At 40.4% G+C, this 12,780-nt stretch overlaps 1 pseudogene; it reads right to left on the bottom strand.

Annotated features, from left to right (window-relative positions):
* Positions 1-2,745: 2,745 nt before the first annotated feature.
* LOC141070820 (rab9 effector protein with kelch motifs-like) lies at positions 2,746-10,607 on the bottom strand (annotated as a pseudogene).
* Between the last annotated feature and the right edge of the window lie 2,173 nt (positions 10,608-12,780).

Below are 12,780 nucleotides of genomic sequence, written 5' to 3'. Positions count from 1 at the left end.
GGAGAGAGAGTGCTTGTCTAGGCCTGTGTGCACAGTATAAAGAATCAGAGGCCTGTAGTCTTGATGCTGGTGCTGAAGCGGAGCCATTAGAGTAACAGCCCTTCTAAGGGCTAATCATTTGCTTTGCTGTTTTTATTACATACAATCTGCATTTAGCTTAGAAAGGGAGAGAGAGAAGCAGGAGCAGGGAGAGTGACAAAATCCAGTCTGAAGACAGGGATTAGGCCTGAGCAGTCCATTGGCAAATAAATAGCTGCATTTTTTTATGGGTGCTTAAAAAATTGAATATATTTTGATCCATCAAGTATTACGTACTTTGAGGTCTTTTTAGTGCTATATAACATACCCAAAAATAGTTGAAACATTTTCTTGGGCTACATTTCTCAGCCAAACACTATTCCATAGTGTGGAGTACATTTCTATGATTTCCAAAACTGAAAAAAAGCTTTTAAAAATTTTGTGGGCTTCCATTTCTCAGTCACACAGCGTTACGTTGCCTGGGAACATTTCTGTGATCTACAAAACTGAAAAAAAGCTTTTAAAAATCTTTCAGGCTTTCATTTCTCAACCACAGAGTGTTACTTGTACTGTGAAAATTTCTGTCATCTCTGTAACTGAAAAAAAAGCTTTTAAAAATTTTCTAGCCTTCCATTTCTCAGTGTTCTTAGTGCTATGTGGGCTGTGAACATTTCTGCGACGTCTAAAACTGAAAAAAAAAACTTTAAACATTTTGCAGGCTTTCATTTCTAAGCCATACAGTGCTACCTGGTCTGTGAACATTTCTCTGATCTCTAAAATGGAAAAAAAAACTTTTAAAGATGTTGTAGGCTTCCAGTTGCCAGCCATACAGTGTTACATGGTTTGGGAACATTTCTGTGATCTCTGAGGCTTTGTGTGCACGTTGCGGATTTGCTTGCGGAAATTTCTGCTTGGTTTCTGCATCTCTTGGCAGGAAATTCAACGCATTTTTTGTGCAGATTTCATGCATTTTTGATGCGGATTTACATACATTGTATGTGGTGTTGTGTGTGGCTTTGTTAGCTAAATAAAGATATATTATTTTTTTTAAAAAATGTCATTTTCAAGTCCTACCTCCATTGTTGATGTGCTTCAACAAGATAGGTTCTATTCTAGATCTCCGCCCACAAACTCTTCTTCCTTCTGACATCATTTCCTTTTAACAAATCTGCTGCATTTTTGGCACTAAATCCGCAAGAAATCTGCACTAAATCTGAAGCAAATCAGCAAAACCTTTTTACATCTGCCCTTTTGCTGCAGATTTGAGTGAGTCAGTGAAAGTCAATGGGTGAAAAATGCTGCAGATCCGCAAAAAGAATTGACATGCTGCAGAAAATAAAAAGCTGCGAATCCGGACGGAATTTTCCGCATCATGTGCAACAATTCTGGAATCTCATTGATTAACATTGCTTTAGGAATTCTTTGCGTTTTTGGTGCATTTCCATGAAGAAAAAAATGCTGTGGAAACGCAACAAATCCGCATCATGTGCACATAGCCTTAAACTAAAAAAAAAGCTTTTAAAAATGTTGTAGGCTTCTATTTCTCAGCAATACAGTGCTACACAGTTTGGGAAAATTTCTGTGATCTCTAAAGGTGATAAATACTTTTAAAAATGGTTTAGGCTTCCATTTCTAAGCCATTCAATGTTACATGGTCTGTGGACATTTTGGTGATTTCTAAAACTGAAAAAAGCTTTTAAAAAATTTGTAGTCTTCTATTTGTCAGCCATACAGTGTTACATGACCTGGGAAGATTTATGTGATCTCTAAGACTGAAAAAAGCTTTTAAAAATTTTGTAGGCTTCCATTTCTCAGCAATACAGTGTTACATTGTCTGTGAATATTTCTGTAATCTCTAAAACTGAAAAAAATGCTTTCAAATTTTTTTTAGACTTCCATTTCTCAGCCATACAGTGAACATTTCTTTGACCACTAAAACTGAAAGAAAGCTTTTAACATTTTTTTATAGGATTCCATTTCTCAGCCATTGAGTTACATAGTCTGGGAACATTTCTGTGGTCTCTAAAACTGAAATAAAAAGCTTTTAAAAATATTGTAGCCTTCTATTTCTCAGCAATACAGTGTTAAATGGTTTGTGAACATTTATGTTACCTCTATAACTGAAAAAAGCTTTTAAAAATGTTGTAGGTTTCTATTTCTTTTTTTTAAACAAAAAAAACATTTATTACAGAAGCACACTGCTATTTATATACAAACACCACAGATCCTTATTCAATGGTCTACAATATTTACTGGAAATTGCAAGGGATATGAAGATGATTTGAAGTTTGAAAAACTGATCAATCTATGCTATTGCTTACACATCTTGAAGTGCAGTTACATAGCAGTTATTGTACAGCTCTCCAGCAGTGTCTGTGCCACTGAAAATAAGCCAGATTGGCACAGACTTCTCCAACATATGGTCCTCAGCAGAAGTGTATAACCTTATTTTTAGAGTTGAGCGACTTTGGCCAGATCGGGTTTCATGAAACAAAATTTGAGTCGGATGAAACTGGTCCGACTAGGGCAACAAAAAGTCGGCGTTTCGTCCGAAACCCGACCCCAATGCAAGTCAAAGGGGAATAAAAGTCGGCATTGAGCGGATGACATTCATCCACTCAATGCCGACTTTTATTCCCCATTGACTTGCATTGGGGTCGGGTTTCGGACGAAACTCCGACTTTTTTTGCCCTAGTTGGACCAGTTTCATCCAACTCAAATTTTGTTTCATGAACCCCGATCCGACCAAAGTCGCTCAACTCTACTTATTTTCCAAGGAACAAGACACATAGACTGATCTAGCCATGCTGAGGGAATAGGAAAGTCGAACTTCATCTGTGTCCAAAAGTGTTCCTCTGTGTCAAACCTATACATTGTGCTTATAGGCCCAGTCTAAGTCATCCCACCAAAGATGTAAAAATATTTTTTTCCAGGAAACTGCACAAGCTGGAGGTGGCTCTCCTTGTGTCTTCAGCTGCTCTCACTTCATAGTATCTGTGTCAATGCAGAACATGTCATTAAAAAATGAGCTGCCTGCCATTCCACCATGGATGAATAGCTTGGTTCCTACAGTAGTAATAATGTGCCTGTGATGTGGCTTAGGGGGATCAGCAGATGTTGCTTCCTGCGTCCATGTCAGGCTGGTTGTATCAAACACATGAAGTTTGTTATCTGCGGCAGGTTCTGCACCTTTGTCTCCTCCTCCAAAAACAAAGACTTTGTCCACAATGCCCTTGGGGAAGGACAAGGTCTTTCTACTTCTAGGGTTTTTCATAAGCAGTTTTTGAGGGTTATTACAAGAGTGCTGTTTCTGTTCTCTGCTTGTTCAGCTCCACCAAACACCCAGATTCTAGTGGAATTACTGGTACACGTGAAGCACATGTGTTCATAGCGTGGTAACAGGTCCTTCCAGTCTGAGTTATCCCATTCAAAAGTGGCTAGGTATATAATGTGTACGTCACAGTAGCAGCAACCGGGATCTGCCCCCCCAATAATTACCACTTTTCCTTTTCCATTTCTAAGCCATTCAGTTTTATGTGGTCTGTGAACATTTTGGTGATCTCTAAAACTGAAAAAAAGCTTTTAAAAATGTTGCAGGCTTACATTTGTCAGCCATACAGGGTTACGTGGTCTGTGAACATTTCTCTGATCTCTAAAATTGAAAAAAAATGTACAAAATTTTGTAGGGTTACATTTCTCAGCAATATAGTATTATGTGGTCTGTGTACATTTATGTGATCTAGAAAACTGGAAAAAAAAAAAAAACATTGAAACATTTTTCTGGATTGAATTTCAATGTCATCCATACACTTTTAAATTTTTTCTGTTACATTATGAGGGCGTAAACTCCCCAAAACTGCTTGGATTGCTGCAGGTGACAAGTTGTTTTTTATTAAAAATTTCAAGAGATCTAGCAATTACAAAATGCACAAGGCGTGTGTTAGGTGATGGGGAACTTAAAGTGCTGATGATGGTGCATGCGGATGCTGAGGACGTGGGACAGGTAAGACTATGTCTATTGCAAGAAAACAAGAAACATACCCATTCACAACACATAGGTTCCTGTCCTACTTTACAAGGAGGCACGGTACACCATATCTGAAGCCAGAGCAGTGAAAACAGGTGGTCAGATGGATAGCAGATAATGCTTGCAGCAAGCATGGCAGCACCACCCAGTCTTCCACATGATCCAGTCTCACCAGCCTAACATCTAGATCACTTAATCCTCACCTTGATCCTCCTTCCTCCCATCATGTTGAGTTCCAAGAGATTAGTGCTCCCACACTAGCACACTCCAAGAAGCTCTTTACAACATAATTACTTGATTGTGGCCTCTCAACCTGCATGCTCAAAGAGGGAAAGGAGGACATGCTGTTTAGTGATGCACAAAACTTAGAGCAGCCACGGCCACAAGAACATGACGGTGAGGAATGGCAAATTTGGAATAAGTAGGAAGAAAATTTTGCTGGCTTGCATTTCTCAGCCATACAGTATTACATGTTCTTGGGTACATTTTGTTGGTATATAACCCTCAAAAAAGCCTATTCAAAATTTTATCATTATTATATTGCTTATCCATTGGGTATTACATCTTCTTGGGTACAGTTTGGTGCTATATAAGCCTCCAAAAACTTTTTCAAAATGTTATCATTATTATATTTCTCATGCATAGGGTATTACATCTTCTTGGGTAAAGTTTGTTGCTATATAAGCCTCAAAAAGCATGTTCAAAATTTATCGTTATTATATTGCTCACCCATAGAGTATTACATCTCCTTGGGTAGATTTTGCTGCTCTATAAGCCTCAAAAAATTTGTTCAAAATTTATCAGTAATATATTGCTAAGCGCAGGCGCTGGGAGAGGTCAGAGAGATCCAGCACCTGCACACTGCAGTACTGTGCTCTGCCCTCAACAGGGCAGATCACTACGCCAGAGCAGCGACGGGAAGCAAAGAAGAGGACGCCATCGCTAGAAGATGGGAGGCGCTGGACTGGACCGCGACACCCATCGGACCCGGACCACCCCTGGGTGAGTATAATAAAACTCGTTTTTCTTCTCTTTAAGTTTACATCGGGGGCTTATCTACAGCATTACAGAATTCTGTAGATAAACACCTGATGGCGGTGGCCGCAGCTTATAAACGAAAAAATAGGTGACAGATTCCCTTTAAGTATTTTTGACTTGCAGATGTAATGCAGAATATAATCTGATGCTTGTCAATTCTCTTTTAATTATTGCCCTGAGTTATTTACCATTGACTCAAATCAACAAAAAAAGCAGAGAAAAAAGCACAAAAAATGCGTCAAAAAACAACCAAAAACATGCATTTTTGCAGCTGCATTTTTCCTAACAAGAGATGCAGAAATGGTGCAGACATTTTAGTCAACGTGTGCACATACCTTTATTGGCATTATATTGCTCATCCATAGACTATTCAGTGGTCTAGAGCATTCCCTGGTATATAACCCTCAAAAGTGCACATCCCTTATCAGTCTACGAGTACCATTACATGGTAATTTGAACAGAATGTGTATGAGGCCCTCTTTTATGTCTAATGCAGGGTGTTTCTGAGTCCCTAATTTTTAGCAGTTCTTGCGTCCGTCATAAATTAAACTAAAATTTCCTATTTTTTAACCCCTCCGTGCCAGATGACGTACTATTCCGTCCATGTGCCCTGGGACTTAATTCCCATGGATGGGATAGTACGTCATCATCGATCAGCTGCGCTCATGGGGGGAACGCGGCCGATCGCTGCTGGGTGTCAGCTGATTCTCACAGCTGACACCAGACACTAAGTGATTGCAGCATTCCAGGAGCAGGCAGAGGGGTCGCTATCGCTGCCATGGAGACCCGATGTCATCATGACGATATCCAGGTCTCCAGGACTGAGAGACTTCCCGTCATGCGCAGTGCATATCAGGAAGTCTCACAGGTCAGTGCACAGAAGCTGCAGCACTGACAGCTTCTATAGCATGCAGATCTGCATGCTATAGAAGCGATCAGCCTGCAAAAAATGAATGTCTCATAGTGGGACAGGGTGTAAAACTAAGAATTAAATAAAAAAATTTTTTTTAAATAATTGTAAAAATGTTTTTAAAAATAATAAAAAATAATAAAAATCAATATTTATCCTAACATTAAATCAATATTTGAATAAAAAAATCTAAACAATAAAAGTACATACATTTGGTATCCCCACGTCGGTAATGACCCGACCTATAAAACTGTCCCACTAGTTAACCCCTTTAGTGAAAACTATCAAAAAAAAGCCAAAAAACAATGCTTTATCATCATACCGCTGAACAAAAAGTGGAATAACACATGATCAAAACTACAGATATAAATAAACGTAGTATCGTTGAAAATGTCATCTTGTCACGGAAAAAACGAGCCGCCATGCAGCATCATCAGCAAAAAATAAAAAAGTTAAAGCTCTCAGAATAAGGCGATGCAAAAATAATTATTTTTTATATAAAATAGTTTTTATTGTACAAAAGCGCCAAAAACATAAAAAAGATATAAATAAGGTATCGCTGTAATCGTACTAACCCAAAAAATAAAACTGCTTTATAAATTTTACCACATGCGGAATGATATAAACGCCCCCCCCCAGAAGAAATTCATGAATTGCTGGTTTTTGTTCATTCTGCCTCCCAAAATTCAGAATAAAAAGCGATCAAAAAATGTCATGTGTCTCAAAATGGTACCAATAAAAATGTCAATTTGTCCTGCAAAAAACAAGACCTCACATGACTCTGTGGGCCAAAATATGGAAAAATTATAGCTCTCAAAATGTGGTGATGCAAAAGCTATTTTTTGCAATAAAAAGCATCTTTTAGTGTGTGACAGCTGCTAAACATAAAAACCTGCTGTAAATAGTAAATCAAACCCCCTTTATCACCCCCTAAGTTAGGGAAAAATAATAAAATTAAAAAAATTATTTATTTCCATTTTCCCATTAGGGTTAGGGTTGGGGCAGGAGTTAGGGTTAGGGTTGGGGTTAAAGTTAGGGTTGGGGCTAAAATTAGGGTTAGAGTTGGGCTAAAGTTAGGGTTAGGGTTGGGGCTAAAGTTAGGGTTAGGGTTGGGATTAGGGTTGGGGTTAGGGTTGGGATTAGGGTTAGGGGTGTGTTAGGGTTAGGTTTGTGGTTAGGGTTGGGATTATGTTTAGGGGTGTGTTGGGGTTAGGGCTGGAGTTAGAATTGGGGGGTTTCCACTGTTTAGGCACATCAGTGGCTCTCCAAATTCAACATACGTCTGATCTCAATTCCAGCCAATTCTGCATTGAAAAAGTCAAATGGTGCTCCTTCCCTTCTGAGCTCTGCCATGTGCCCAAACAGTGGTTTACCCCCACATATAGGTTATCAGCATACTCAGAACAAATTGCACAACAACATTTGGGGTCCAATTTCTTCTGTTACCCTTAGGAAAATAAAAAATTGAAGGCAAAAAGATCATTTTTGTGCAAAAAAATAAGAATTTTTATTTTTACGGCTCTATATTATAAACTTCTGTGAAGCACTTGGGGGTTCAAAGTGCTCACCACACATCTAGATAAGTTCCGTGGGGGGGTCTAGTTTCCAAAATGGGGTCACTTGTGGGGAGGTTTCCACTGTTTAGGCACATCAGGGGCTCTCCAAATGCGACATTGCGTCAGATCTCAATAATTTTGCATTGAAAAGTCAAACGGCACTCCTTCCCTTCTGAGCTCTGCCATGCACCCAAACAGTGGTTTACCTGCATATATGGGTTATCAGCGTACTGAGGACAAATAGTACAGCAACTTTTGGGGTCCAATTTCTCCTGTTACCCTTGGTAAAATAGAACTAATTGGATCTGAAATAAATTTTTTGTGAAAAAAGTTAAATGCTCAATTTTTTAATGATTTCAAAAAGTCCTGTGAAGCACCTGAAGAGGTAATAAACTTCTTGAATGTGGTTTTGAGAACCTTCAGGGGTGCAATTTTTAGATTGATGTTACTTTTGGTTATTTTCTGTCATATAGACCCCTGAAAGTGACATCAAATGTGATGTGGTCCCTAAAAAATGGTGTAAAAATGAGAAATTGCTGGTCAATTTTTAACCCTTATAACTTCCTAACAAAAAAAAATTTGGTTCCAAAATTGTGCTGATGATGTAAAGTAGACATGTGGGAAATGTTATTCATTAACTATTTTGTGTGACATATTTCTCTGTTTTAAGGGCATGAAAATTCAAATTTGGAAAATTGCGGTTTTCAAAATTTTCACCAAATTTCCATTTTTTTCACAAATAAACGCAAGTCATATCAAGGAAATTTTACCACTATCATAAAATACAATATATCATGAGAAAAGAGTGGAAGTGTTCCAGAGTTATTACCTCATAAATGGACAGCGGTCAGAACTGTAAAAATTGGCCTGTCATTACATGCAAACCACATTTGGGGGTAAAGGGTTAATTAGAAAAATGTAGGTTTACTTAAATTATAGTTTTTTTAATCTCTTTTACATTTTGCCTTATATACAAGTCATTATAAAGGAAAAGTGTTTCTTAACATTTTTTTTTCTGTAAAATGCAATATGTTTTATTGTTAGTCCTTTAAGTGGAGTAAAAGTGTGACACCATCCACCTTTCGTGTCTCCCCTTTTTCCTCATAGATTGTAAGCTTACAAGCAGGGCCCTCATTCCTCTTGGTATCTGTTGACTTATGTGATTCCCTCTAAAATGTAAAGTGCTGCGGAATATATTGGCGCTATAGAAAGAAAATTATTATTATTATTATTCTCAGCAGTGATCTGGGTGTCACAGATGCTTCCATGGCTCTTCCCTATGCTGTTCTCCTTCTATTCATTTGAAATTTTTCACTGCCCACCAGATCTCTTTGTAGGATCTGCCAGAAAAAAAGCGAAATTTTCTCATTCCCTCTAGGGATGAGCAAGTAGTGAAATACTCGGACTCGCTGTACTTGTTACGAGTACCTCCTAATACTCGGGTACTCGTAACGAGTCCAATGTAAGTCTATGGGAAATGTGAGTAACGGGCTGTGTGTGTGTGTGTGTGGGGCTGTGCTGGCCTGTGCGGGGACTGTTCCGGGCTGTGCAGGGATGGGCCAGGCTGTGCGGGACTGTGCGGGGACTGTGCCAGGATGTGCGGGACTGTGCTGGGCTGTGAGAGGACTGTGCCGAATATTGCGAGGAGAGTAGTGAAATTTACTCGCCAGGATTCGAGTACCGCGAGTACCGCGTTACTCGCTGAGTACCGAATCCTAACGAGTATACTCGCTCATCCCTAATTGACTCTCATTATACTTGTTATTCAAGTATTAGGAATTGCTCAGTTTGAGCAACGTGCACCTGAGCATTTTAATGCTCACTCATCTCTACAGATTACCTTGCAAAATTAGGACAGTCATTGCAGACTCGGGAATGTTGGAAGCTATGAAATATTTGTCGATCAGCTTTTGTTTTTAGGGTTTTGGGAAAGCTATATACACGGGTATTAGTAACATAGAGATAGCCCAAATTAATGTGATGGTGCCATGATAGAGAATGGTGTATTCTGCGGTAATTTTGTCATCTTGTTGTGGTGGTTACTTAGAAGTTTATCAGGTCTAAGCCGGTCTAAGTTATTATCATTGCTGTCCTATTTCATCTATTCATGCTACTGGTTGGATAAATGGTGGCCATATTGGTTTCTCCATGAATTAACATTCTCCCTAGTGGAGCTCACAGTCTTTTTTAATGTGGGAAGAAACTAGACAAACTAGAAAAAGTAAGGATGAACACTGGAAAAGTTTAGAAATTCTATTCAAATGGTTAAGTGAAAACCTTGTGCTGGGACAAGTCTCATGCCTAGTATTAGATAAACAGGTTTCCATTACCAGTAGGAAATCATTTTCCTTTCCTGTACACCTAGTCTTCTATCCATGTGCCAGCTGGGTAACAATTCAAAGAATCTCTCCAAGCGTGGTATAGGTATTACAGACTCCGTCACAACAGTAACTCAAGTGCCTCCTCAGCGCCACCCTACTCCCCATGGTCACCACGCAACATCTCCTCTCATCAGGTCGGTGTGATGAAGTTTGATTCCATCTGCACTTCTTTGCACTACTACTAAAGCATGGTGCTTCCATGTGGCCGCTCTCTGAAGAAATTTACCTCTGCTGTGTCATGCAGAGATATGGCTCTCTGGCCTATCTTATGCGAGAAAGGCTCTAATTAAGAAAGCTCCTATCTCTACCCCTTGCTCAAACATGGTTTTTGCCCTGTTAGTCTATGGACATGCATTCTCCTGTATCCAGCTTCCCTTATTAGCCAGGTCTGTTTACCCATCCTGCCTGACCTCACAGCTACTGAACTCGGCTACGTTTTGACTCTGTGCTGCCTGCCCCGACCTTGAAATATTTAACTTCGCCTCTGTCACTCCACTCCCCGCACCATGCACCGATACCTCTGACCCTTTGGTCAGCTGCTGCAGTCCTTGCAGTCCTAGTTTCCTCAAATACCCTCTTCTATGTCTACTTCCTGCAGGGTACCAGCTGCTGATTCCTCCCATGATGACGTCCTTCAAATCTGGCCGTAAACCCAGTCCTCCCTTCTTAAGATGCATGCAGACAAGAGGATAGGTTTGCCACCTCGGTATCACCCTGGAGATAAGGTCTGGTAGTCTTCTTGGAACATTGGGCTGAAAGTCCACTAGTACAACTTCATTCCACATTACCTTTGTCCGTACAAAGTCCGCAAGCAACTTAATCTGGTGTCCTACAGAGCTCAGCTGCCTCCCAGTCTTCTGATCCCAAATTCTTCCACGTCTTGTTCTTAACGCCTGTAGTCCAGAATCGGTTCTTCAAGGTTCATTCCTCTGTCACTACATTTGTTTCTGAAGGTTCTTTGGATGTGTTTGAGGTAAAGGACAATTTAGACTCCAAAAAGATCTGTGGAAAGACCTTTCATTTGGTAGACTGGAGTGGGGTTGGTCCCAAGGAGAGGTTGTGGGAACCCGCTAGGAACATCAATGCCTCTGCAATTCTCCTGAGGTTCTGGCCTTACATGGGCGTGGCAGGTCTCTGAAGAAATTTAACCCTGCTGTGTTCTGCAGAAATTTGGCTCACTGGCTGATTCCATGCAAACAGGCTCTTTCTAAGGAAGCTCCTATCTCAACCCCTTGTCCAAACATAGTGTCGGCTCTGTTAGTCTAAGCGCAGGCAACCTCCTGTATCTAGCTTCCCATCAACGACATGGCCTGATTACCCGTCCTGCCTGACCTGTCTGCACCTGAACTAAGTTACATTTTCTGATCCTGTCATGTCTCGTGATTCTCTGTACCGTGCACCCATGCCTCTGACCTACGGTCAGCTGCCGCTGTCGCAGGGACTGCCCTGGAGTGGCACCTGGTGACTACTACCTGTGACCAAGCCTGACCTCACTATTCACTACCAGAGCCAATAGTGAACACCAGGTAATCGTTTAGTCACAGCCTTCCAGGGTAAGCCCGGTCCGTGGTGCACTGAGTCCACACCCACTAGGGTTATAGACGCTATGACAAAATACTGTTCTGTCCTGGAACACAACCTGTGCAATACTCGGTACTTGTGCCATCCTTTCAAGGTGACCTTTCAAATTTGCTTTCCTCACAATTCTGCCCAACTCTCTTTTCCCATAAATTCTGATTGGAAAAATTTATTAGAAGAGAGAATGAGTAGGAGAATCCAACAGGGGCCCAGCCATGGATAATCTTAAAAGGAACTCAATTATTTACTCTATTTTCTGGTGCAATTTCATAAGCTTGGGATTTGTTTGGAGGGTGCCCTCTGTGGTGATCTTTCCCTCTTATGTGATACCATAAGGAAGGCACCAGTTATATAATATCCAAAAATCCTTGCTCAACCAATAAACTAGGGAGGAAAGCTGGGCCCTGTACAGTGGTCTTTCCTTGGGTCTGAGTACAAGTGTGCTCTCCATCAGGACCACTCATGCCCTGTTTAGCATTGCCAGATTGCTAGAGCAGTTCATGTATAGGGCCACCTGGCTAGAGATACCAATGAAGCAACTCCCACCATAACACTGCTCATTTATCAAGTCCCTGAAAACATCTTGGAGACTCCTGGAAAAAGGGACTCTCTGGGACTTCTGAAAAAGTTCTGAAAAGTTAGGAATTCTCCTGGTTGACACAGGAGCTTCCTGTGACCTTCAAACAAAAAAACCTCAGCTCTCTCCGCCAAATGTTTCCCACAGTCCAGAAGCACATTCAGGGGAAAGGATCTGTTTTCTGCCCACCTATTACTGAAGTACCACTTCATGTTTCCTTTGCTGACTAACATATCATCATACTGTTATATACCTTTTTGTCCCCTTCTACATATTACATAGTAACATAGTTATTAAGGTTGACGGAAGACTTTAAGTCCATCTAGTTCAACCCATATCCTATCCTAACTTGCCCTAACATGTTGATCCAGAGGAAGGCAAAAAAAAAACCCATGTGAGAAACAGTAGGCTTCACATTGGGGAAAAAAATTCCTTCCCGACTCCACATACGGCAATCAGACTAGCTCCCTGGATCAATGCAATATTAAGGAAACTAGTGTATATATCCTGTAATATTATGCTTTTCAAGTACTTTTCTCCTCTTTTGAGCCCCTCATCCAGCTGCCTCTCCAATTAGTTACCCTGCTGAAGGTGATCTCTTCTCCAGTTATCACCCTACTGCCTTTGCTCCTGATATTTTACCCCATTAAGAATGGCAGAGGGGTGCACTGTATAAAGAGGAACGCTTTATGCAA

Source organism: Dendrobates tinctorius, unplaced genomic scaffold, assembly GCF_039654945.1.
Source record: "Dendrobates tinctorius isolate UK_male_01 unplaced genomic scaffold, ASM3965494v1 ptg000014l, whole genome shotgun sequence".
NCBI classification, from domain to species: Eukaryota; Metazoa; Chordata; class Amphibia; order Anura; family Dendrobatidae; genus Dendrobates; species Dendrobates tinctorius.
Note: the sequence above shows the minus strand (reverse complement) of the source record. Positions and strands in the feature narration are given on the sequence as shown.